Source organism: Dermacentor andersoni, chromosome 11 (genome assembly GCF_023375885.2).
Source record: "Dermacentor andersoni chromosome 11, qqDerAnde1_hic_scaffold, whole genome shotgun sequence".
NCBI classification, from domain to species: Eukaryota; Metazoa; Arthropoda; class Arachnida; order Ixodida; family Ixodidae; genus Dermacentor; species Dermacentor andersoni.
The window spans coordinates 108333139-108359881 of record NC_092824.1 but is presented as its reverse complement, the minus strand read 5'-3'; the positions used below and the strand labels follow the sequence as shown (position 1 = coordinate 108359881).

Below are 26743 nucleotides of genomic sequence, written 5' to 3'. Positions count from 1 at the left end.
TCTGCATCCAACTTCTAGACCTTCCAGATGTCACACCAAAAGGCGGAACAGCGCTGTCTGTCTCGGGCGATTTTTATATATCACGTTTGAAGCAAAAGAAAGAAAAAAGTAGAGGGAACAAAAAGGACAGGTGGTATATATAAAAAAAGGAAGATAATTTAATTTCACAACAGGTGGAAACTCATTCGGCCGACATTTATATAGCCTTTCTGCGCAAGAAGAATACAAAGGGGCGAAAATACAGAGACATACGTGACGTCAATCGCAGAAGTCATCAGCGCAGGTACTCATAAGCGCGAAATACAGAAATGAACAGGTTTGTTTATTTTTTCGTGCGGCTAATAATAAATAACCCTTTTTTTCCGGCGAACAAACTCTTAGAGACATTCACAATAGCTACCTGCCCGTTAAGCCTATTTCTGTGTTCGACTTCTCGCGTCCCTTTGTAGCTTGGACCCTATCACCGGCTAAGGTACGCGGACGCGTAATCATCGCCGTGAATCGCCAGAGGCCGCTCCCGTCGCCTTATCGCGGCTTCTTTTTGTTTATGATCCTTTCCTGCAGGCGATCTCCTTTTCTTTTTGATCCATTATATTTCGCCTTGGGTGCTCCGAGAGGAGTCAGCTTTATTGAGGCCACCTGTCGTAACAACGTGAAACCAGGAAGCCATGTTTACCGCCAAGCGAACTGGGTCGTACGCTGTGTCGCACATCCCCCGATAGGGGAGAACGTGAATAAATAAATAAAAAGAAAGAGGCTTATTCGTTCGGCGAGACGCCACAATGAGTTAATGCCGCTCGCATGCCCGTGCATGGAAGTCCGGCGGCGAGCTTATTTCGGCTGTTCGCGAGGAGCGCTGGTTTGCTCTGACGTCGCACGGGTTGCATGACGTCACTTCCTCGAGGCGAACCGAAGGTAGCGTAAGCGTGGCGTTAGCGGTTTCCGTTCTGTTCATATGTAATGATGCGAGCTCGAAAGAAGAGTTTAATGATCGCACAAAGGCGTCAGCGCTGCGATTTGATTCGGCTATAACGAGACACTTGACGGCGGCTGTGCTTGGCCCACGGTGACCCGCGAAGATAAACGATTGGTATTAGCGTGTCGTACACTATGGAAGACGTAAACGGCAACAGCAGCGCTAGTGGCGATATCTTGTGGCGCTTTGGTTAACCAACAAGCGCAGAGAGAGAGAGAGAGAGAAAGAGAATAAACGCAGAACTTTCTCTATGATCACGGAGGCAATGTTTTGCCTGAATTTATTTAGCCATTAGGCTTAGAGGCCCTCCCTAATTACTTTACCTTTGTAGTAAACTTTTTAAAACAATGACGAATGAAAAACGTTTTCATCATCGTAATTTATTTTCATACGAAGGCGTTTGTGACTCACTCGTTATAAGCTTATTTAAGCGCGCATATTAGCTCGCGTAAACTGACGTGTCGGAAACTACTTAAATATTGAAAAAGCGGACTTGCCGGCTGCTGCTGCTGTGGTGGTGGTGATGGGGATCATCATCATCATGATGCGTTTGGTGAGAAATGTAAGCACATAGCGAAACAAAGTAAATTTTGGCCGTCGATCGACAGTGGCTATCAGAGTCGTCTAGCAACTGCGCTATAATATATATATATATATATATATATATATATATATATATATATATATATATATATATATATATATATATATATATATATATATATATATATATATATATATATATAGTGGATGAAAAAACAACTTGCCGCAGCTTCCCACCTGCGGCAAGTTGTTTTTTCATCCACTTTAATTACCATTAATTTATCGTTTCTTTATTTCATTTATTAAGCACAAGTAATTTCCCCTATGTTGTCCTTGGTGTCAGTGTTTGTTGGGTTCTTATGATATGACTAATAAAAATCAGAAGAATGCGGGAACAGAAAACACGCAAAAGACGCATTGTCGTAGTTACACTTATGAAGAGACACGTTGTTTTTCCTTGAAACAATAATCGGATATTCCCCCTGCTGTGTCGTCCGGGGTGTTATGTCTGCATCTGGGGTTCCTGTTCGTGTTTTCGTATTCGCCGACGGTGAGGAAGTGCAGAGAAAGCGTGGTCCTTTCGAGCGTTCCAGCCTCGGCCACAAAGCAGTAAACCACAGGGCGCTGCGTGGCTCTCTCAAAGGGTGTATGCAGCACTCCCTATAGAGTAAGATTTAAATGCCGTGCTAGACGCCGTGCGAACGGATAATAGCGCCGGATTTCCTCCTAGTCATCTTCGCATGAAGCTGCACACAGAATAGTGCGGCTGATAAAGACAGATGGGTCCGTGTTGAAGAAAAGAGAGAGAGAGAGAGAAATGAAAAGGAAAAAATATCGAGGAGGAAAGAGATGGAGAAAGGAAGAGTGGAACCGTAGAAAAGGAAGCGGCCTTCGGCATGTAAATATCGACCTTCGCACCACATATGCAAATGGGGGTGAGACGGCGCGTGTTCGATTGGCGATGCGGACACCTGTTCGGTCCCCGGAGAGTGCCGATTGTTTCTCGATTCACCACCGCGTCCGGTAGACGGAAGGGATGAGCGCTCGAGAACAGACCGATCGGCCGTGCAAGTACACAGGCAGGCGGACGTCCCCGTTGCGGAGGTCCATGCAAATCGTACCGCTGGATCGTATCTGCGCACTTTCGACCCGCGTGCCTTCCTCTTTCCTTTCGTCGCCGCTGCCACCGCTGGTCCAACGTATTCGTCCGCACGCGAGCCTTATTGACAGCCTGCCGAAACCGTTTGTTTCCCCGTATTCCTTCCTTCACAAGCCGCGCATCTGAGAAAACCGCGGCGACCTCGCCCTTGCGCGATCCTAATCTCGTTGTTGTCTCATCCGCATGCGATGGATGAGTCGTCGCTTCGGTGCGAACGGTGCGGGCCATATTTAATTTGTGCCTCTTCCGGTATATACGGGAATTTTATTGGGTCTCCTTTTTTTATCTTCCTCACTTTGTTATTACCCTGCGTGGAGTTCCACGAGGAGATCTTGTGACGCGCACTGCGGAAACTGCGGGCAAGACGGCAATGGTTGGGAAAAAAGAAAAACAAAGCACCCATTTCTTAGTTCTGGTCATTGAAATCACTCCACGGTGTTTCCTACCAAAAAAGAAAGAAAGAATAAAAAAAAGTGACCTCTGGAGCCAGTGTCTATAGGAACTGCAAGCATGGCGGTTCAGTCAGCACGAGAATGATTGTTAGTATACGAGGGCGAATCAGAAATTCATTGCCCTTATTTTTTTGAGCCAAATTAAGGCTGTAAATGCGAAGTCAACATACCTATTTCCCGCGGCGGACCTTTGTTGGATTGGCTCAGCCTTATCTGCCCGTAGCTCCGCGGCAAGGCGCTGCTGTCAATTGTTGAAGATGGCGGTTGTGCTTCACACGTCCACGGCGTACGAGCAACGAAGTGTGATTAGTTTTCTATGGAGGAAGGGACAAACGCCCATCGAAATCCACGGGGAAATGCAGCCCACGTATGGGGAAAGGTGTCTCGCCTTGAGAAGTGTGAAGTGGTAGTGCTGCGAGTTCGCAAAAGGCCGTGAAGACTTGCATGACAATGAGCGTTCGGGGAGGCCGCCTGCGTCGCTGACTGACGACAACTACTGGGAGAGTCTGGACCACCCACCATACAGTCCGGTAATCGACCCTAGTGATTTCCACGTTTTCAGTCCGCTGAAGAAGTTCCTGCCAGGACAGCGATTCGCGTGCAGCGATGAAGCCAATACAGCAGTCCGACGGTGGTTCCACAGTCAGCCGGGCGAATTATACTACAGGGGCATCTCAAATTTGGTGCTGCGATGGGACAAATGTCTGAACTGGTGTCGGGACGGTATGGAAAAATGGTGTAAATTACGTAGGATAGTACGTATATTTATAATTACCTGTATGTACCTTACTTTGGCCGATTAAAAATATGGGCACGGACTTTCTAATTCGCTCTCGTACATGGATTTTGCCTAAACTTCGTACTTCTGGCTTCAGATGACTTTGCGACTTTATAAGCTGATAATGTTCGACAAACCATTGCTTTATCAACGCGAAAGCTCTCTTTGGTTACGCTTGTTCGCAGCATCTTATCGCCTTTAGTGTTTAGCAAGATAGGACTGCTTCAAAATTTTCGCCAACAAAAGCAGCGAAAGCGTAGTATAAATAAATCCACAAGGACGTCCGTAGTCACAGATACGAAGATCACACAAGTTTATGTACTAATAATAATTCCAACCGAAGTTGTGCACAATCGCAACACCCGAGTTCGCTCTAGTAACTTCAGTAAGAAATCTCATGGATCCAGGTACAACCCGCCGCGCTTGCCGACCGACACCTAGATAACTTCCGGGCTTCCGCGTCACGTGACGTGACGTCATCTCAACAGGCCGGCGGCCCGTGAAATCAAAGCGGGGCACCGGGTACGGTTGGCGCGTTCATATTATCTACAAAGCACCCGTATAGAACAAGCCCGTGCGCCCCAAATACTCTATGTAATAACAGTCCCGTATGATGAAATGAATCGTATAGGCTTTCGTACGATACGGTACGATGATATGATGTTGTTGGACGTGAAGGGTGCGGGACGTCAGGATCTTTGCATAAATATTACTTGCGAGGGCAGCGTAGTTCTTCCAATAAATGACGTAATGTCACGCGATTAACAAAAACCGAAAGTCGTCACGGTCTCGGGCTGGGTTCTCCGTGTCTGTTATAAATCATTACACCGCCGCTCGCTCGTGAGGTCGAAGTGACGTAGCACTCGAAAAGATGGACACGCGAAATCGTTGTTTGTTTCGTATGGCCTTGTCGTGAGTGAGTGGTGTTGATGGCAAGCTGTCGTGACGTCACGTAAAGGAAGGTTCTCGGGACAATGTCACAGCCGTATGCATAATGCGTCAGTCCTTCGTAGATTTTTCGTCGTCCAGGGACTGAGGCGTCCTTTTTATTTCGACTTTTGAGGCGCGGCCAATCCAGCAGTGTGGCGATCTCTGGCTCGTTTCGGATAAATGCAAACCTGGTCCACCCACCGATGCGTGTATCAGTGAAGCAACGACATTACTGCCTGGATACGACACATTCGTGTTTGTGGGAAGCTCGGATCATTGTGGGAGGACGGGGTGGTTGGGGGACGGAGGGAATTGTCAGTATTCCCCTGGGAAGGGTGCTTCTTAAGGCTGACTATATGCCTATAGCCTTTGCGAGCTTTTTGCATGGCAGTCAGAAAGTTAAAAGAAGAAAGTGTAAGGGCAGGTGTCGAGTATTAAGCTTACTGCAGAGCTTTCACATCTGTGCCAATAAATGACTCGCTGCCGTATAAATTTTGATTGTAAGTGTAGTGAGCACATAATAGCAGCTAATATATAGTGAACATAGTAAAAATGTTTGTACATTTAAGCGTGCCTGGCCTGTCCCATGGCTAACGCCCTCACACTTCAGGCGTAAGATCGAATGTTTGATGGGGACGAATGAGTTTTTTTTTTTTTTTGCGACTTTTCGTGGCAAATAATCATGATGATAGCTGCGGCAGACGACACGAATTCCGCATGAAATGAACTTTAATAGCTATCGCTGATCAACTCTGGTGTCAGATATTTCTGTGTACATCAGGTGGTCAGAAATACGAACAGCTTGTTCACCCCCTTTAGCTAGTGCTGCAACCTGGCCGGTTTTCTAACGGCACAGCCGATTTTTCCATCGCGGTACCAGCTGCCGGTTTTACCACCGAACCTGCACGACATTTGCCGGTTTTTCTGTTCTGCTTAAGTCGGCACGGTTATGAGCTGCATCGCAAATGCGCTGTCGGAGCGTTCAATCATGCAGCAGACAACCGTATCGTCGCAAGTGCACTCATTCTTAATTCCTTCAACTTGTCACCGCCTTGTTATCCGAAGTTGTGAGACAGAACCGTCGATCCTTTCGTTTAAATGTAATATAGAAAAACCACAGGTTCAGAACTGACTGCTAGAGTGCGTGCATTGAATATTTCTCTCCGGTTTGGCAAAGGTACAGCATCACACATTCTGTCATCTATACGTTTTTCTGGTTTTTAATAGTTTATCAATATACTTTATGAATAGATCGTTTGCGACACCCTCATGAATATTTTAAAAGCGAACCAAATTTTATATGAAGCATTTCCGAAAGCTTTAACAATGCAGAGTTTGAATTCGGCATATCGCAACATTGTTTGCTTCCATTTCGTTGTATTTTTCATGCAGTAGGTACTTTTGATGCCCCCTCCCCCGTCTCTCTCTCTCTCTCTCTCTCTCTCTCTCCGTATTTTCTTTTTTTTTTCTGAGTGAAGGTAGCTACCCTCCCTTAACGGTGCAAAAATGTCACACCGTGTGGGTCTGGAATGTCTTCATTGTCAGCCTGAATCTGTTATTATTTCGATAGTGACAACTCGCAGTGTAGCGAGACAGCGTCGTCTTTGTCATCAACGGTGTTCCTTTTACTGCGCAGAATGCCCGGTTTGCGTTGTCATGCCACATCCCTCCGGCTCTTACTTTTACCTCGTGCGCAGACAAATGATCTAACAATTCAGCGGCCCGCAAACAATCACGCACGGCCGCAGCCAGGCACGAATTTATGCACTTCATCACGGAAGACTGAAAAGCTGGGGCGCGCCGCGCGTGAGCGAGTCTGCGAAAAGGCGATGTTATGCATAGATGTATATGCATCGCTTCCACGCGAACGCTGTAGCCGCGCACGGTGAGCTGGGAATTGCGTGCAGCACGCCCTCGATCCGAGAGTCTGTCACTGTGCGTTGTATCACTGCTCAAAAACCGGTGAAACGCCGTCAATATGTACTTCGAATCAACTAATCGGGAGAACGAGCTCCAAAGAGTAGTGCTCCCAATTTGTTCATCCGCGGCGGGGACATATGAGGCGACGTCTCTTCGCTATACTGTGAAGAACAGTAAGCAGACGACACCAGATCTTCTCCTGGAATTCCGCTAGAGAGCTTTGTTTAGTGTTCAGACACCTTTATTTTGGGGAAATGTAAAAGCAGACGACCACGCAGATAGAAGAAATCAGCGAACTCACTACATCAGGTACTGGCTATTGGACATGTGCCGTTTTCGTCTTGCGCGTTCTGTCTAGCCGTCTGTTATGGGCCGTGGTCAAGAATAGATCAGTTCTAAATATATGGTTCGTTTTGCCGTATTATTCGGTACCGATGTCTGCTAGCTTGGACGCGTGCTTCTTTCGGACGGCAGCAGATAAGAAAGAAATTACAGCACATATCGGTTCTACATTCTATTAACTAATTCGAATGACAACTGCAGCACGCGTCGCAGATTCATCAGCGCCGCGCAGTTGTAGCAATGGCGAACGGTTTGTCCTGCGCGCCGCAAAGTAGCGCCCGATTCGAACGACCGCGCGCACCATGGTGAGCCCATTAGACAAGCGTCCTTTAAACGTTCTGGATGTGGTTAAACAGTTGCTGATTTGGTAATGTGAACTACCGAGATTATCAACAAGTACTGACGCAGTTGGTCGGGCCTGTTCTTTGTTCCGACCTCAACTAAACTCGCTCGCTGTCTACACTGCACCGAACAGGACAGCTCTGGCTTAAAACGCGGATGAGGACAATTGGGGGAAAAAACGTGAAAAGTGCCCGCGTTGTTTATCCGCACGCGAACGTGCGCACGCTAGCAGCGGTAAAGGACGGGGGGTAATTCCGGCTGGTTTGTGAGGCTTGTTCGAAATGTGGTGAGCTTTTGTTCTTGTTACATTGTTTCTCGGACTGTGCGCGCGAAGGTAGGTGTATAATGTTACGTCAGAGTTGCGAAACAGCGAAACAACGAGTTAGCGTTGACCATAATGTCCCCGCCGAAGCTAGCGCTCACGCGCCACGGACAGTGTCGGGTTCGCATTATGAACGCATTCCTACGCCGCGTGCCCTTCCGCGTCGGCAAGTAGTCCGCCCCAAGTCTCGAACATAGTTGCGAACCTCCAGTGCACGTCTCAAAGCTTCCGCTGCAAGTCCTTATAAAGCAAAATACGCAGTTGCTGAGAGGGCTTGTATTTAAACGCTGTGAAGTGTGAGACTAAATCGTCTGCGAGATTGATTCAATTAATCATCCTATGGCCGCCATGTTGGAGGACCATCACGGTAAGAAGCTGCGTCCGTGACTTCACGTACAAGCTACTCTGCGGCGAGCCACCGCCTCACAAAAAAGCGTAGTGGAGCTCCTTTCAACAGCTTCGCTGTAAGATTGTTAACAGGCCTACTTCCTTTGAACTAATTGTGATCCACGGACTTCTAAAGGTGTCGTCTGTAGGAAGTGCACCGACAGTTGTCGGCAAGAACTGCGAGATCCACCTGTCCATAGGCTTGCTCCCAGAGATTGCGTAGACTTGATAGCAAAACGTCTATGGAGGATAGCTGCCTGGATGAACATTTGTGAAGGTCTTCCGCGCCATTTTCAGTGCTCTCCCCAGTCTAATCATCAGGGGCCCGAGTTCACGAGGCTTTGCGTTTGTAATTGAATCTTTTTCGTTGGCCGGCCGCCTTCGCTGACAACATGTCCAGCATCAGAATTGGCCGGAATTTCTCTCTTACGAACAATTCCAGCGCAAGAGCTATTTACGAATGTAAGTGTGTGCCTCGTGTCGAGACAGAGCGGCACGTGGGCACAAACGGGATGACACGCGGAATCTCGTTCGAAGAGAGGGTTTCGACGAGACGGAGGAGTTCAGGGAGTGGGGGGTGGGGAGGGGATCTCTCGGCGAGGCGTGCTCCACCGCACGGCTCCTCGTCGACTGTGCACCGCTCATTGTGTGCTAATGCACGCGATTGTCGCGACAGATAGGATTCTACCTCGTCTGTTTGTTCTTCTTTTTTTTCTTTTTCTGCGCGCCCATCCTGGCCGCGGTACTCAAACGCTGCCGCTCTTGTTGCTGCCGCGCGTTGTGTGTGCTTCCCCAGGTCTACACGGCGGATGTACCGAGGTCACGGCTTCCGCACGGTCGCCGTATAGCTCGTGCACCAGAACCGTTAACGCTTTCTTTCTTTCTTTCTTTCTTTCTTTCTTTCTTTCTTTCTTTCTTTCTTTTCTTTCTTTCTTTCTTTCTTTCTTTCTTAAAAATTCAGTCGGTAGACTTAGCGATTCCTCCAGCTCATGAACTGGTTCACTGCGACAAGTGGTGTAGCCTGGAAACTTTTTCGGCTGAAAGGGGAGGGGGGGAGGGGGTGTAACACGTGCCTACCTACCTGACTACGCCCATGACTGCGACAGCTACTGGTTATCGCAGCAGGAACCGCCACCTTCTCAAGGACAACTTCCTGTTTGCGATGCGGCGCAATATCGTCCCTTCACTCTTAAGCAAAATTACCCCCTTTGGGTCGTATCTTGCCGCACAACAGTAATCGTCATCTGTCTCGTCCGCATTTCCTTTCTTTGACGCTGCGAGCCCGGTACTTACAAGCCTCGAACGGCATGCGCGTTATCAGCATGACAGAGCATTCTGGACAGGAAAGTAGCGATCGCAGGGTTTTCAAGAGAGTAAACGCAAGCGAGACAGATTACGATTATCGTTGTGTGGCAAATGTACACCCCAAAGGGTGTACATTTGTTTAGGGGTGTTCGTCCGTCCGTTACAGTCTCGTGCGTGCGGCGGCCTCCGAGATACACGCACAGACGCCGCCACCGATCTCGGTATGGACGATAGGCGAAAGTCTTAGCGCAAGCGTCTAACTCGCCCTAAACCACGGTTGCTGTCGAAAGCTGACAGACGCCTTGCGAACGCTTGGACGATGCAAAGAGCCGAAGGAGGCAGCGACGCGAAAGCGCCAACTCCGCGTGCGCTGGCTTTTTATTTTACGATTCTAGCCCGACGCCCGCCATCTTGGTGTAGTTCAGGGGAGGCGCGCGGAGAGACAGGCTCGCGGATTTTGCATATCGCCCCCTAGACGAAAGTAACTCGACATCTCGGAGGTTCGCACGTCCGGCTTTCTCGCTGCACATTGGCGTGAAAAGGCGTGAGTTCGATACCCCGTTGCGGCGGCTATGGACAAGATTGGATTGGATTGACTTCGTGGTACCGAAAACCAACAGCAACTGAATGCTAAGACGAAAGACGGAAATGGCACTTCGAGGCAGAGGTCGTGTCGTGCACTCCCGTATGTATCACTCGTCTTATCGTTTCGTCTGTTACCACGAAAAGTTCCGTTATATGTTGGCCATGCGATTGGGGAAAACGAGGCCCGTAGGCTGCGACGGTGTAACAAAAAGGATCTGCGGACGCAGCGAGCTGCAGCTTTGAATTCAGGAGCGCTGTCGCAGTTAACGGGAGAACGTCGCTTCGGAGGTGCGCATTCAGTTGTGTACACCGCGAGAAGTCGTGGAGCGCTATATACTACCTCCTTGCGGCGACCGCCTAATTCGCTCGCCGCTTTTACCGACGAATAATCGTTTGGCGCAGTTCCAGCAATAAAAGGCTTCGCTCGGCTGCGACGGCCGTGTGAAGCTCTCGCTTAGGTGAGCTTTCGGCCGACGTCACCTGGACAAGTGAATGGTCTCGCGGTCCGCAGACCGCTTAATGCGGCGCCACCTCTTGCGTAATTAGTGTAAAAGAAACGTGCACTGAAAGAAAGCCGAAGTATCAGCGCCTAATATACGTCGCCTAACCGTCTTTTATTTATTTCTTTTCTTAATCGCCCCCCCCCCCTTTCTTGCATTCTTTCTCCGTGCCAATTTCTTACGCGGTTACGCTCATATATTCGCGGAAATGCTGGCCCAACCGCGCGCTTTGCGATGTCTTGACCTGTCAAATCGACGTCGCGTAAATACGCGTCGGGGAAAAAAAAAGCACGCCTGATGGAGGAACGGCCTTGAATAGTCAGAACGCGTAATACTAGATGCACCGGTAGCGTTGGTTTAGTGGTTACATAGAGTGGCGTTGTACCCCTGAGCCCGAAGTCGTGGGTTACACGCTCTGCCGCGAAGGCTGCATTTCCGTAAGGGCGAAATGACTATTCCTAATAGTTGGATTTGCAATGTGTAACTGAGAGCGTGACTATATAACACGGAAATGTCTGTCTGAAGTAACGCTTGGCTAGATTCGATGTATGAAAAGCAAGGAAACAGTCTGTACTACCGCATGCAGTTGGCTACGTGCGATCGGCACAATTTATGAAAAGTCATACAAGCGGATCGCTTGGACGTTGAGTGGACACGATTGCCTCTTTTTCATGCGAAAACCTTTTACAGATGCACGCATAGCGGCAGTAACCTTTCAATCAATCAATCAATCAATCAATCAATTTGTGTTAGCGTGGATACAACAGTAGTTGCACGTTGGAGAATACGTAGAATCAGGTCCTAACGTTAGAAACCACAGACTGGACCTCCTATATCAGTTCAATAAAAGGTTATATAGCAAACAATATCGGGGATATAGAAGACAATAACGTTCTCATTTAAAAACAGCATAAAAATTTTCAGTAGTTACACTTTTAAAAGTCTTCAAGAAACAGTTAAATTTAATGGGACGCGATGGCGACAAAGGTCTGCGCAAACGGCAACGACGCGGCGCTCTATACCTGCGGCATCTATCGATTAAACTCGCAAGCTCGAAAAAAAAAAACGAAAAAAAGAACCAGAGAGAAAGCTCTCTGGACGGAACGGTTCACCTGTCTGTCTTCCCTCCTCCTTTTTCTGATATCTCTCACCCTCCGCGTCGGCAGCGTTGTGGAAAGCGCTCTCTGCACTCGCGGCACGCTCCTCCGGTGCTTCGGTTTCCCATGCGATCTTGCTGCTTGCTCGTTCCAGGAAAGACGTGTGCCCTGCACACAGCTGCCAAGCCGTTAACTCATCGCCTAACTGCGCGCCTGCGATGAGTGTTGTGACGCATATACGGCGCGCCTGGCGATGCATCAGTCTAGGAGGAAACGTGTACGAAAGAAAAAAAAAAAAGCGGCTCACATTTGACAGATGGTCCAATAATAATGATAAAATTGTGACGAGTTTTCTCAGTCATGCCGAAATCACGATACGATCATGAGGCACGCCGTAATGCGGGGACTCCGGATTAATTTTGACCGCACGAGATTCTTCACCCTGCGCCCGTGCAATATGGACACGTATACGGGCCCGTTCTTGCATTTCGGCCGCTTGCAGATGCGACCGGGATTCGATCCCGCTCCTTCGGGCTTAGCAGCGCAACGCCAAACCCACTGTATATACGCCACCAATGCGGGTGGCAGATAGGACTCGCTTCCACAACTGCACTCTGTATACATCATAGAACCTCGTCCTGGTTCATCGATCGGTTGGTTGGTTGGGCCTCAGTGAAATTAGGGGGGGGGGGGGGGGGGGGGTAGAGATTACAGGATTTGATGGCATTCCGCAACTGCACGGCGAGACACGAAAGACAACGTATGTAGGCTCCGAATATACAGCGCACATCAAGCAAGGTAGACGAGCGTTATTGCATTTTCATGCATCTTCATGCATGTTTGCATGATTCAGTGCCCTTTGCTGTACTCTTCGTCTAGCTCTCTCTTTTCCTAGTTTCTTCTTTACTTCTATTTATTTTTCGCAATTATAGAGCCGGCTGATTTTTTTTATGAGCCTTCAACGTCTCCCCGTCGCAAGATTCATGAGATCGGCTTCTGTGAACTTGCGTCGTTGATTTGGCTACTAACCTGACCCCGGCCGACAGTCAGCTGACCTGAAGCGCTGACTGCCCGAAACGTATAGGGTTAGCTTTGTCCATCTACAGTGACTAACAAAAGCCGGTTTGACCTTGTAGTAGCCGCAGGCTGCTACACTTGCTTGACAGTGCCACAGGAACTGAGCCTGCGTTCGCAAAACTTCGTGCACCCTCTGTGGCAACATTTGCTGTGCCTGTTATACTATATGGGCTACCCGCGGGACGCACGTCAGAGCCTCTCTCTCCTGGAAATTATTTCCCCCACACAAGACCAGCACAGTTTGTTTCTGTTTTTTTTCTTGTCTGTGTCACCACTTATTGCGGCTGTCAGACGCGCATCTTCCCAATCGTCGAAGCGACTGAAAATGAAAACAGCGCCGCTGTGGGAAGAGAGAGCGAGAGAGGGAGAGAGAGAGAAGCGAAATAAATCGATGAGAAGATAACCAGCCTGTAAGCTTTGGTAAAACAGCCTAAAAACCACGCGCACCAACCGGCATCGACTTAATGACTCGCAAACTCCAGAGCTCAGAAGGCGATATCAAGGCGATGCCCAATGCCGTTTAGAACCAAGTAGGCCAGCGAAACAGCCGAAACAATCGAGCAAGCGGCCATTGAATGGTGAGCAGAGAAACGAGAGTGACCAAGGACGCAGTTCGAAATAACACCGCGGGAGCCGCACGTCGACGTTCTCCTCCGAAAAAAAAAATAATAATAACACGCTATAACAACAACAACAAGTATGCGCGGGAGTTTGAAGGTGAGGGGAGGGAGACCAGGCCACGGCCAGCCTTCCGATCTGACCTGTTTTCGTAGTCACGTGTTTGTGCGCGCGCGTGTGTTTGTTTGTTTGTTTGCGACTTTGGCCGGTTGTGAAACTTTGCACCGCCGCACGGACTTTCTTGAATGGGAGCTCACTTTGGGAGCCGTATACGTAGCCCTATGGACGCACGATCGCGCGGTCCAGACGACATCGGTCGCGACCACACACCTTGGGCGTCTCCGAGGGTCATGCGTTCTTCAAGGAAACTTCGTAGTGCTTGCTTCAAAGGTTAGCTAAAAAAAAGACACACACGCTTGCCTAGACAAAATCTTTTTTTTCTTTTTTTAGCTAAACGGTTCTTTCGATAGATGAAATGCCGATAGCGACGTCACACAGGAAGGAACACAGACAGGAAGCGCCTTGTCCTGTCTGTGTTCATTCCTGTGTGCCGTTACTATTGGCGCTTCATCTATTGGAAGCTATGCACCAACTAGCCAGCCCCACAACCTGTTTTACTGTAGACGGTTCTTATTTTCTTAGGTACCTTAGGGCGTGCTAACCATTCGCTATGCACACAATTTGTCCGATTGCCGATTATTAGATTATAAACACCAGGGATTTTCTCCGATTGTCGAGTGTATGGCTTATAAACACCAGGGGACGAATGTCGGAATTGCGATGCAGACTTCGAACATTTTGATGTTTTAAATTGTGTCGGACAGTAGGTAAACAAACAAATGTGTTACGTGTTCACCGGTACAGTGATAACGACGACGCGGCACGTAAGCATTGATAAGCAGGCGCGCATGCAACAATACGGGGCATATTCTCTTGATTAGCACGCTTCCACGTGACATGCGACGGCAGACAATAAGCAGCGACCGTTACGCAAGACAGGCGACGCGATTGAAACCCGCTCGCATGTCTCACGCTACTCGAAAGAGCCTTTGTCATTTGCATACCGGTCATCGGGGCACAATTTGGCCGCTGATGTTGCTCGCATACGAAACACGATGACATTTTATCTTATGTAAGGATACCTTAGAGAGCCCAAGTGGAAGGGGTGGCGGGGGTGATACGTGCAAAGCATGGCGTATAATCGTCAGTGAAAGCACCACACGTAAGCAATATTTCTTGCAATGAAATATTTCTACGCAATATTTTGAAATGATAGTCTCACAATAAATTTTAAATTATTATTACTCTTACATGAAAAGTAGTAGTCGTCACTATTATATCGTGACTAAATATGTTACATTTATTTCCATTTCAATAATATCTTTTTTTTTTCCTTTCGAGACGAGGAACCTTGTGGTCATTTGACAATAGACACCCTCTGCCGTACTGAAGCTGAAGTTTACGTTTAGGCTCCTTAGAAAATCACTCGGCGTAGACATTTGCATAAACTTCGCTTTATTCACTTCAGCAGTTCCTAGACTAGGAGTGCTAAACGTTTTTTATATATATGCAAATTTTGTAGTATTATAACAAGCGACTCTGCAGACAAAGGTTTGGTCACCCCCTTTCTTTCCCCCTCCATCTTTCGCTGACAGTTTGGCAGCAATGTTCAAGACCTTACTACAAAAGAATCATTCGTCGCCCTAGCGAAACAGTGTCGGGAAAACGTGTGCGTGTCTGTGCCTTCGCGGTTAGAATGACTTTAATGATATGCTCGATTGAAAGTTGCCGGCACGGCACAGCAGGTGTCGGCTGAGAAATGCGATATAAAGAACGATCAGAGCCAAACAAACGCCAAACCCACCTACCGACACAGACACACATACAGGTTAAGTTATTTACGAGGTCTCATTCAGATCTGTACTACTCAGAAAAAAAAAGGTAGAGCGGTATGAGTGACAGATTTGTAGAATGTGAGACACACACACATAGCCGGAGAGCTTGGGTTTTCACAAAGGAGTTTCACTTCGTCGGTGGCTGCATCTACGCGCGATTGTGTCGCGATCACGGCACGAACAGCTAGCTGTCATGCTTGTTCAAAGGCTCGAACTGAGTTATCGCTTTTGTTGAGAAGACCGCGCAGCCGTCGCGCTCTTCTACGCCTCACTTCGTTATGCGCGCTTCTTCGTTAAAACGACTCAAGAGAATTGTGTCAGCAACATCGCGCAAATTGTGTCAGTGATGGCTTCGCTGCAGGGGTCGCTGCGGGCGAGCGGCGTGCGAACGAAGAAGCGTTGCCTACTGCAGCTAAGCAATCGATTGCGATAGCCGCATCGATCTTTCATGTAATGGCAGGTCTTCGGTACGCAAGCAGTCCAGGTTCATGAACGAACGAACGAACGAACGAACGAACGAACGAACGAGATATATCTGCTGCGCATGTGCGTTGTCGTAAACGAAATGATGCTGCACCCGAGTGTTTTAGTGAAAACAACTTCGCATTGCTGGTCGTTCGCATAGCGTCGTTAGCATACATCGCTTCCATCTTCTTTCCGAGTCGTTTATTTCTCGTTGCTCGTGCAGTTTATCCTGCTACTGCAGTCGTTTCCTCCTCGCGACTGATTGTGCAGCCACGCTTTCTGTCAGCTTTGGTCGAGAGTCTCGTGTCGCGGGCTATATTTTGAGATTCAGTTTTGCACAATGTGACTTAATCGCGTAACTGTCTGTACGTATGCTATCGAGGGGAAAACCGCACCGCCGCTCAATTTGCTCCCGCTGTTCTCGAACATACATTTCATTTGTGATTTTCGAACGTGAACATTACGCTTACCTGCCAGCTCTTGCACCGGCCGGCGTATGTCTTTCAACCCACTTTGGTCCGCAGAACACAGTGCGGCAGGGCTACAAATCCAGCTTTTGCTCCCATAATTACTATATACTCTTGCGAACGAGGCCGCGCGCTGACCAGGACAGTCGTGCCTCGGTATTTAAAAGAATGGTCTCATTACTGAGCGCTGTTAGCTCGTCATGTGGTCCTACGCTCGTCCGTAAAATACTCGTCCTTCTGTTACTCTTTCTTTTCTTTTTCTAGCGTGTCTCAGGCCACGGAGGGGCTGGGAAGCGTCCGCAATTAATATGCCGCCGAGAGGACAGAGAGGGCCCCTAATTAAAATTGTTTAAATGAACAGGGAAATGGCGCGGCAAAATGCGCCCACGCATGCCGGCGCCATACCCGCGAGTCTCTCAAGGCGAGCCTACAGTCGTTCTCCGCTGAGGCCCGTCTCGGGGGTTTCCTATACGCGTGTAGACCACCATCGCCACTGGCAGCTCGCCTCGCGAGTAACGGCGAGAGCAGCAGCAGCCAAGCAGCAGCAGCAGCAGCAGCAGCAGCACACCGTTATCTGATGAGGTCGTCGCCTTCGAAGTTGGCCTACATATATGTATTTTTTCGGTCTCCTACTCTTTCCAGGCAGCCGCTCTGTGGAGGAACCGCGAGTGCTAAGTACCGGCGATGCGTATTCAAGCGGGCAGTCAGGCAGGCAGGTTGCCTTTTCGCGGAAACAAGCGCTCTCCCATGCGGACGCGACGGCTGCCGGTGCCGTAGGGAACCGGACATTATAGATATATATATGACAAGCGAGCGAGAGTACCGCCGGGCAGGGAAGGGTCCCACACGTGGTCAACGATACCCTTCCCCTATACAACGCTGGGCGGCAGCCATTTTCGTGCCGCTTCTGTATCGCCGTAGTTGAGTCACGTTGCGAGGTAGGCGAGGGTGCCGCCGCGGTGTCGCGAATATGTAAGGTACCTGCATATGTGCGTGTGAATGCGAGGACCTCGACGAAGCCGGGAGGACGCTCTGGATTGCGAACGGCTATCTCCTGTTCGTCACTGGCGGTCGGCCATTTTCCTTCCGTTGTGGCGCTGTCTCGGTATAGTGGTCCGCGTGTCGTCGACGCGTTTAACTGGCGACGAGGTGCCGGCAGAGCCTCGTACGAACGGCATGGGCCACCGTTAAAGGCGACAGCTGATTGTCGCCACCACGCTACAGTTGGAATATGACGTGGACGTCCGCAGATCGTAGTATTCTTTACGATTAGATCTGGAACGTGTCACATTGACAATTTTTCCCCCGATAAAGTTAAACAAATATTGCAGTTTTGTTGACTTTAATTGTAATTTCTGAAGATATTGCCCGTGACATTCGCGAATGCTTTTTCCACTCGTTGACTATGCAGCGCTGCCATAACTGCTGGCGCTTCTACTGAATTTAATTGAGTACTTTATTCAAGCGTTCATGTTCACACTTAGGAGGGGAGAAGAAAACGCGGCAACGCTTGAAGGGGCTCTCCCACCTGGGACGACATTTGCACACGAGCCGTGCCTGCAGAACACAGCGAATGCCTTTTAGTAACCCGAGCATGAAAGGCACGAATACAGCTGGGTTATATTCTGCAGACTTCTCAGTTGCCCGATTGGTGACGCTGATAATAGTCATTGTTGAATATCCCTTTCTAAGGCGACGACCTGGTCCTCCGGATTGGCTGCAAGCCAATTGTTGCCCTGACTCTATTCGAAATCGCCTTATTGGGTTCGCTGGAGAACGGGCCGTACTATATCTACGTTACACGACCCCCTGTCAGGAACTTGGGGTCCTGGAAAAGACTATATCGGGAACAACAGGTGCCGTCCTCCTTTCTGTTATTCGCCTTCGACGGCCAACCACTTTCCTGTTGTCATTCGCTGACCGTCTACACGTGTACCTGAGCCGTTCTAACGATCGCCGAAGCGGGCAGGGCGTTCAGAGAACGATTTGCCAAACTCCATCGCCGGCCCCAACCTATGTGCCCCGAAAACCGGCTTCATCGAAGAGAAAAAACGCTCGTACGACCGGCTGCGTCCACGTCCGGGCGGCTAACGATGCCGTGAATACAGGGCGGCGGCTAAGGCTTCGGCTAAGGCTTAAGGAGGCCGACTGAATGGGGCAACGTGTGCGTACACGGTCAGCGTGCAGGTCACACGCATCGTATACGTCATCGTGAGGAAGTGATTCTAGACTTCACGACTAGGCCGCGCCGTGCGTTTTTTCTCTCTTCCGGGACTGCTGCCGGTTGCAGGAGCGCGCTCGCGGAAGTACCTTCCGGATTGCTCGGAACAGGCGGGTATCTCTGCACGTGGCTACAATGACTGTAGAAACGGGTACGTCTTCCTGTGGCTTCCTTGTCCTTCCGTCAGAGATGAAGGGTAACGCACGCGTATATGAACAACTGAGCAAGGTTAGTCTTCTTTTTATTTTTATTTGTTTATCTATTTATTTTTTTACTTTCGAACGTACGGCGACTCAGATGACTACACCGTATTGTGGAAGGAAAAAAAAATGTCATCCGCCCGCTTGTGCAGCACGAAGCTGCAAAGGAAACTCAGGCGGGTTTCCTTGAAAATTCGTCTTGCTCGGGGAATCGAACCCGGGACCAACGCCTTTCCGTAGCGGCCGCGCTTTCTTAGATGGGTGGATGACAATTGACTCTCTTTCGTGAACCTTTCTCTATACCTTGCGTGCTTCCGCGGAACTGATTTGCCACTACATCGAATTATAGAGAAAAAGGTTACACAAGCCAGCAAGCTTCGAGAAATCTTCCCTGCGCTATAACACGGCACAAAATACGAGACAATGCTTTGAAATCCGTGATGTCACCGTCTACTGTTCCGGCGTCTGAGTCTCCGGCGCGAAATTCGAGAGAGGGACGTTGGGCCTTTCTTTTTTTGTCCTTGCCAAATGCACTGCGATTATGTTTTAAATGAGTATATTTTGCCAACCTAGACTTATTTAACTTTGCTCCTTAGTTGCTCTTTAAAGGGATCTCAAGAGGAATGCAATTGTAGCTGTGTCAGTAAATTACCCTTCTACAACACTAAAAAAGTAAAAAAAAAAGAAGAAAGGTCAGAAAGAACGCAAAAAGAAAAGGCGGGTGGCGACGCCGCATTGAAGTTCTCGCACCAGCTCACTGTGACGTCATAGATTTTGACAGCGCTTTTTCGGGCTTAGCTTTCTCCTTTTTTTTTTTTTTTGGTGTAGACAGATTGCATTGTATTTTAAGGTAGCCAGGTAGCAAACACTGAGCTTAGCAAGTTTCGAGAATTTTTACTTAAGCCACGACGGCCTAAGTACGATTTAAAAAGAAAAATCTGTGACGTCACACCGGCGGCGCTGGGGTTCCGAAGCGAAATGCTACGAGAAAAACAACGCGCGCACGCGGGAAGACAGTCGAGGAGCACTTGCGTCCTTGTAACGCGTGCTGTATAGGACGTCCCTTCCTCGTTTGCACGCTCTAGCTCTTCTGGCGACGCGAATTTGTTATCTCTTTATATTCCCAGCCCTTAGTGTCACGGTTGGCTGGGACGAGCGCGCGGAGGACGCCCTGGGTGGGAGTGTGCGAACGTTCGCCGCGGTACGTCCTCATTTTTTTTTTTTTTTCTGATCGGCCGCAATGTGCGGCGTATGCAGTTTTTTTTTTTCGGAACCGTCGTGGCACCAATGAACTTCGGGACGGTGCGTTCGCGTCGCAGTATCGCGACGCTCGGAAACTTGAGCGAGTTCTCGCGCGTGTCCTTCAGAGGGGGACCGACGCACTCCAGATTGTATCGCTGATTTAAAAAAAAAAAAAGAACACCTTCGCATGAAACTCTACGGGCAAACTGACCGTCAGTGTTTTGTACCGCAGGGTGGAACACAACGACAGAGCAAGGACGAAACGCAGGAGAGTGGTCTATACGAACGTCGACGAACTCGGTGGACGGGCACGCGGGGTGTCGGGATTTCGCGAGCATCGAATACACGAGGACAACATTACGAGGCTTCTCGCGTTAACCTTGACCGAAGGCGCGAAACTGCCAGTGTGGTGCCGCCGTGAAACAAATCATCATCGACGCGATAAAATAATAATAATAAATAAATAAATATCTCTGGTCGCCGTTGACTGTTCTAAAACAACAAGTGTGAGTCGGCCCGGTGCGTGAGCGAATGAATAAGTATGAGCTTGCGTGCAGTTTTATGGGTTAGCCCTGCAGATTGATTCCGTCACTCCTCCGCTCGAACGGTTCACGCAGTCGTTATGGTGTGAAAACATGGGCGAGGTGACATTATAGGTGACGGGCTATCAAGTTGTACAACGATAGCGAGTGCGCGTTTGCTGATCGCTTCGACAATGCGCGTATAGATCCGCCACACACATACAGTCCTCGATCCGTTCGAAGCAACTGCGCATTGCGCAACGCAGTCGCGACGACCTCTGGGCGAAACTTTCCGAGCTGGAATATTTAAGAAACGCGGGTCAATTCGATGTCTGACGCTTCGTCCTTCGGGCGAGGCACTTCAATTCGATCCAGCTTGAGCGGACCGTTTCCGTTTCTACTGCAGCACGCATGATTCCCGGTGAAATCGACAAGCACGAATGTGTGAGGACTGCTTATTAATCGGCACTAGACCAACGTCAACACTGACTCGAATGCGGTACCGTTTAGCTGGAGCACGGTCCGATGAATCGGTTTCCTTCGGCGACGAGGCGCGACGCGTCCCGCGTCTATAGGGTGCCGAGGGCCATTCCTCGAAAGTGAGCCTTAGAAATCGATTACGCACCACGACGTTAACGCTTACGACGTTAACCTTCCGCGTGGAGTTTGACCTGCGTTCGAATCGCGAACGTACTCCTTAAGGCCCAATGCTGCAGGAATTACATCGCTCGAGGCTCCGTCGAACGTTGAGATACGCGCCGAAGCTACTTGTCGTTCCCGGCGCTGCGATTGCTTATACGTTGCGCCGGTGGTCTCGTGAAAAAAAGAAAAACTTGCCGGGCCGTCGTCACGCTTCAGCGCGGACACGTGAGTGGAAACGCGTCGAACATTCCGAGCACGTTCACAAACACTGGCATGTTCGCGAGCGAACAGAACCTTTAATTCGACGCGCGCTGGAAGAAACCACGTGCCATCGCACTGCCTGAAGATAATTTGCCCGAGACTTAGCAATTCAGTTAAACGTCCCGAAGGCTTTGGGCAACCCTGTCGCATGGAGGTAGACATTAAAGAAAAAAAAAAAAGTCGTGGTGCCGATAATGTCGAAACCTATCCGTCGCTATGTGAAACCAGTTTGCTTTGTGTGCATATTTTTTTCTTGTGACTCTAAATTTCATTATCTTGTTGAGAGGCATTTACATTTGGTATGTTCTTGCATTGTAAAAAAATTAATAATACTTACTAAGTACTTTTCCGTCCGTCAACCATATGTTAGACTTCGAGCCTTCTTGCGCGGCGCAGATGTATTCGGTTTACTGCCTGGATTCATTGAGACCGCTTACTCAACGCACCATGGCATGGTTCGGGCGTTTACGAGACCTCGGAAATCTCGACGTCTTCCTTGCAAAGCGTGATGCACCTTCTCAAATGAGTGGCACTTACTTTGCAGCATTGAAATGGGAGTGAAAGCTTGTGGAAACCGGAGTCAATTTCTAACTATATCGTATTATAGGGGTAAAAGAAAAAAAGTACCTACGCAGGTTACATTTTCTTGTGCCTCTTCCGATGTTGGCCCGTGTTTTAGCGCTACGAACGAGGTGTGTCAACCTCGGAGCTTGTCTATTCCTAGACATTCGATTGAGTTTCTTCTGCCTCTTCTAATGTTGCGCCGTGTTAGGCTACGATGACTAATGCGGCGAGAACGTTGCAGCTGTGTTTGACGCGTCTGAGAATACGCGTGCTTTGATCGCACACTGCAGCCGTTCTCCGCATCTTTTCCGCGTGCGATACATTGCGCTCGGAACATCAAAAGCGCGGACCATGCATCGTTTTAGTCGAAACGGCTCCCTTCCACATCGGGGCCGCTCGGCTAGCTTAAGCTAATATTTCTCTAAAGCAGGACCTCACACAGGCATACATAGCCCACCCTGACAACATCCACAGACACCTACATATGATCGAAATTTAAGTCAAATTATGGGGTTTTACGTGCCAAAACCACGATCTGATGAGTAGGATTCGCTTGTTTTTGTACTGTCTTGCTGAAACATATTTACTGCTTGTTCTTTGTTTTGTTTTTTCCACTCTTTTTGATATTACGCAGGTTATTGTATATACTATCCAATCTCCAGCGCAACATAACTCGGCGCTTAGAAAGTAGCCTTCCCTAAAGGTCGCCTGACGATAGGAATAAAGCTGCCACTGCCCATTCATACGTGAGCAGCGGGGCGTCCATATCGCCGCATTTTCGTACAACGAAAGGGACAAAGGGGCATAGAAAATACGGAAATGACCGCATAGTGACGCGTTTTTCAGTCGTATCCGGAAGTACCAAGAAAGTTCCAGAGGTGGCAGGGAGCCCCTTCCTTGCTGGATCGATCACGCGAGTACCAAGAGTACACGAAGATGAAAACGAACAAAAAAAAGTGCTTAGCAATTGGTAGCTTTGTCGGCTCGTGGTAATAGGAACTTTGAACATGTCTATCAGTGACGGTCAATCAGGATTCCCACAGTCCGTAAGAGAAATGTTGCATTGTTTCGATCGCGACTAGGTCACGCGTATAGTGGGGATCTTTTTAAGTGGAGTGAAAAAGTAATAAAGAAAAAATTGTGCAGATTTCACGCACTGTGGGAATCTTTGTTATGCGAAGGATTTCGCGGGCACCTTACTATCCAGCATTATTTGGGGTTCTGCAAAACGATATCAGGTGGACAAACTTGTTCCTGCAAGTTCAATAGTTGTGTGTGTGTGGGTCGCGAGCGTACGGTATGTGTGGTAACAGAAGCACGACGACAAGCACGTTGTGGTCGATTGTACGACGCATTGGCATGATTGCCACGCCGTCCGTTCGACGCGAGCCTATGACACGGGGATTGTTGGTACACAGGTACCAGGTAGTGGACACGCGTAGCAAGCGAAATAAACACGGATTAGACGTCATCAGTGACCCTACGTGTTATACAATCGACGATGGCATTTGTGCTTCCGCGAAGAAATGTTAGAACTTGAAATAAATTGGCCGATCGTGAAGACTGTACAAGGTTGCGCAATTTATACGTAGCGTAGGTAGCTACTAGGAAAGTGCTGGGCAAGGTGGACCAGTCCCGGAGGTAGTGCAGTTTAACACGACGCCTCAAAGCGCGAGCTGCCACAAGGAAAGAAGGCGACAAGGTGGTACGGGGCGCATGCGCCGAGTATTTCAAAGAACTGCTTGGTTTTGGAACGAGAGATAAAAAAAAGAACAATACAGCGATCGTCGTCCAATGGCTACATCACCTGGCTGCCGGGCTCGACGGCACAGGTTCGATTACCGCGTCTGTCACGCGTTGTTTTAATTTTCTCTTAAGGCGACGCGTCGGACAAGAAGCGGCCTACGCACCGCAAAGTGCCAACAATGAGGCAAAGAATATACTTCGCATTCGATAGGGTCAACCCGCCCGAAATAAACCGCGCTGATGCATTGTCCGGTCACATATATTTTTTCTATCGCCGACCGCCAGGTAGAGGGTAGATTAAGAACGCGTGCCGGCACTCGCGAGGAAACCCATATGCAAATAAGAGTCAGTGGGTCGTGCTACCACTCACCGATAGCCGAAGTCAGTGGCGCGTCGTCGTCGACTAGGTTGCGAAGGAGAAGAGGAGGTCCTCCCCGTCGGTCGTCGTCGGATCCCCGTCGAGTCCGGCTCTTGCGGAAAGGCGACGGAGTTGGCTTGACGCGATGGAATCCCGCACGGTCGACGTCGGCAAACAGAACGCAGAGGGAACGAAAGAAGATGGCTTCGACGAAGCGGGGAGAAGGAAGTGAGAAGGCCGGAGGAAGAAGAAGAAAACAAACACGAAGCTCAAATCGACCACGAGTTTGGGAGAGGATGCTCGGACGGGCGAGAGAAAAGTCGACTCGTCGTTGCTTCGACCGCTGCGCTTTTTCTTTCACGCTATCGGGGCGTGAGGCGGTTAAACGAAGTCCCGTGTCTCTCCTGCCTGCCTTTGCTTCTCGTAGAACTTCTCGGGCCCCCACTTGTGCTTTGCAGCCGCCGGGAGTATGTCAAAGAAAGAATGCTCGGTTGCGCTGCTGTTCCGGTGGTACTCTCGGCGGTTGAAGCCTGATTGGCTCTCAACTTTGTCGCCCCCTATCCTCTCGGCGAGTTTTCGCGAGAAGGGGCACAGGTTCTTGCGATGAAATGGAGGAAGGACAGCTCACGTTCACTGAAGACGCCGCTGTGCTTCTCCGTAGAGTGTAGTTATTCCAATCACACTGGTCTCGACGGTGCGGACTACGCAGGCGGCTCAGAAGCTCGCGATTGGCTCGCGGTAACCGAAGACCCTTTTTTTTTCTTTCTTCTTTCGTGCGAGCAAGCTTAGGTAAAGAAAACACGGACACGAGGTTGACCCTACTCTCGTTTTCTCCTCTGATCAGTTTTAGATAGAGGGAGTGAGCGTAGATAACCCGATGCTGCTGCCTCTACTTAGAAGGAGGTAAGCGTTGCTCAAGAACTACGGGCGCTTCTTCCAGAAGACCCGTTTCTCAGGTTCTGGAATTTTTGGGTACTAAGAGGCGAGGAGCCGGTGCCTCTTCCTCGTTACTCTATCTGCCTTTCGAGGATGATTATTGACGCGTTGCACTATCACTAAGAAGCAGCAAGCTTCGCTGAGGAGGGGAGATAGACGAGGAATTCGAGAACCTGTCTTTCTTTTCTTGGCCTTCACTTTTCACAGCAGTGAGTGACTTGTTCTTTTTTTAAGCCGGCCGCGTCGACTCCTTCGTGGGGTAACGGGGGGGTGGGGGGGTGAGGGGGGATTCCCTAGCTGGCCGATAAGCTCGGCGTCTTCGGTAGCCAACCGAACGCGTACGTCCAGGCAGGAAGGCACCGGTGGACACAGGAGTAGTCTGGACGAAGAAACGAGTAAGTCCTCGCCTCTTGCGTCCGCTAGTCGAGTCGAGAACCTTGCCGAACTGCCGCCGGTTCACACAGCGCACAAACAGATCGTCGCCCGAAGAGAGTTGCCGTCGGACACGTAGGTACGGAGACGGCGAAGGTGTAAGCGATGACGAAGAGTCGAACGTGGCGCGCACACAAAGGCTCCGAGCGCTTCCCTGGGGGACGGTGGGCCCCGGAGAAGAACAGAAGATGTTGGTCGGATGATGTTGGCGGAGCTATCACGCGCACCACACCAGGAATCAAACTCGGGGTTGCCAAAGAAAAATAAAATGAACGCAAAAAAAATAAAAAAATTAGCTCCCGTGGGAGTGGACGGAGTTTGGAATCGTTTGCGACGTGGTCGCAACTTTCGTGCGATCGCGTCTTCGCTTAGAAGTGGGACGCGCGGCTATTTAAACTCCGACCGGTGCGCGGGCGAGCTGGAGGAGAGTCGTAGAGAGTGAGGGGGAGAAACGGTGCGCGAATTGGTCCCTAGATGGCGCTGTACGCCCAATGACGTCACGAAGGGGGGAGAAAGAGAGCGAGCGGGTTAGCTTTTGCGTCGTGCTTGACGTAGCGAACGCGTTGGCTGTTTGTGCTTTCTCTTCACACGGAGCGGCTGTGTGCCGAGCAATGGCTTCTTTTTGCCTGTGATGGAGCTGCCGGTAACGGATGAACGGATCCTTGCGCAGTTCAGATGTTCAACGCTTCGAAGAGATTTTGACGCTCTTCCCGAGCATCATCGATGTGCAGGGGTGGTCGGGAAGGATCTGATATTGGCCAACGAAGCGTATTCGTTTTCTGTGGCTGGTCAGGTAGAATATAGTGGGACTTGAAAATTGCAAATGTTGTTCGTGCGTAAATGCTTTTGCTGCCACTGGACGGCCACCTTTGCTAATAATGATTTCGCTATCAAAGCCACGGCTGGTGTTTTGGTTGCCCCTAGGAACAGCTCTAGCTTGCCAACAGCTTCGGAAATGAGAGCCGTGATTCTGGAACAGACGACGTAACACTTTAGAAACGCTTTGCCACAAATAGCTACCGTTTCTAATGCCATAGAGTTTTCGGGGGAAAATTACCAGAAGGAACTGTGCTGCTAGTGTCTACGGAAGCTGCAAGCATGGTGATTCAACTACTAACGTGCACGAATGACGGGCGTTGCCTGATATTTCTGTCTTCGAACAACTACCACACTTCGCAAGTTAGTTCTTTAAAGGCGATATTGAGTTATAATCAACACATTAGGAGGGCGAGTAAGAAACAATAGGTCGAGCCCTTAAATTTATTTTCCAGACTTGGTAGAGAAGGGGCCCACTGTTCTAGAAACGTAGTTGAGTGTTTGAATGTTAGAAATGTAGTTGAGTTTCTTACTTGCCCTCCTATGTTTTCATTTTCCTGTTAGCCTAACAATGTGTTCATTAGATCTCAACCAACTCGCCCAGCAACAAGTTCTATTGATATATAAACGCAGCAATTCTCAAT

General features: G+C 49.3%; 1 protein-coding gene across 1 annotated transcript in view; it reads right to left on the bottom strand.

The window, feature by feature from the left end:
* LOC126539431 (very long chain fatty acid elongase 7-like) overlaps positions 1-25773 on the bottom strand; it is a 91570-nt gene extending 65797 nt beyond the window's left edge. The window contains exon 1 of the mRNA XM_050186262.3: positions 23928-25773. The gene's annotated coding sequence lies outside the window, so the exon portion shown is untranslated. The remainder of the gene's footprint in view (positions 1-23927) is intronic.
* Between the last annotated feature and the right edge of the window lie 970 nt (positions 25774-26743).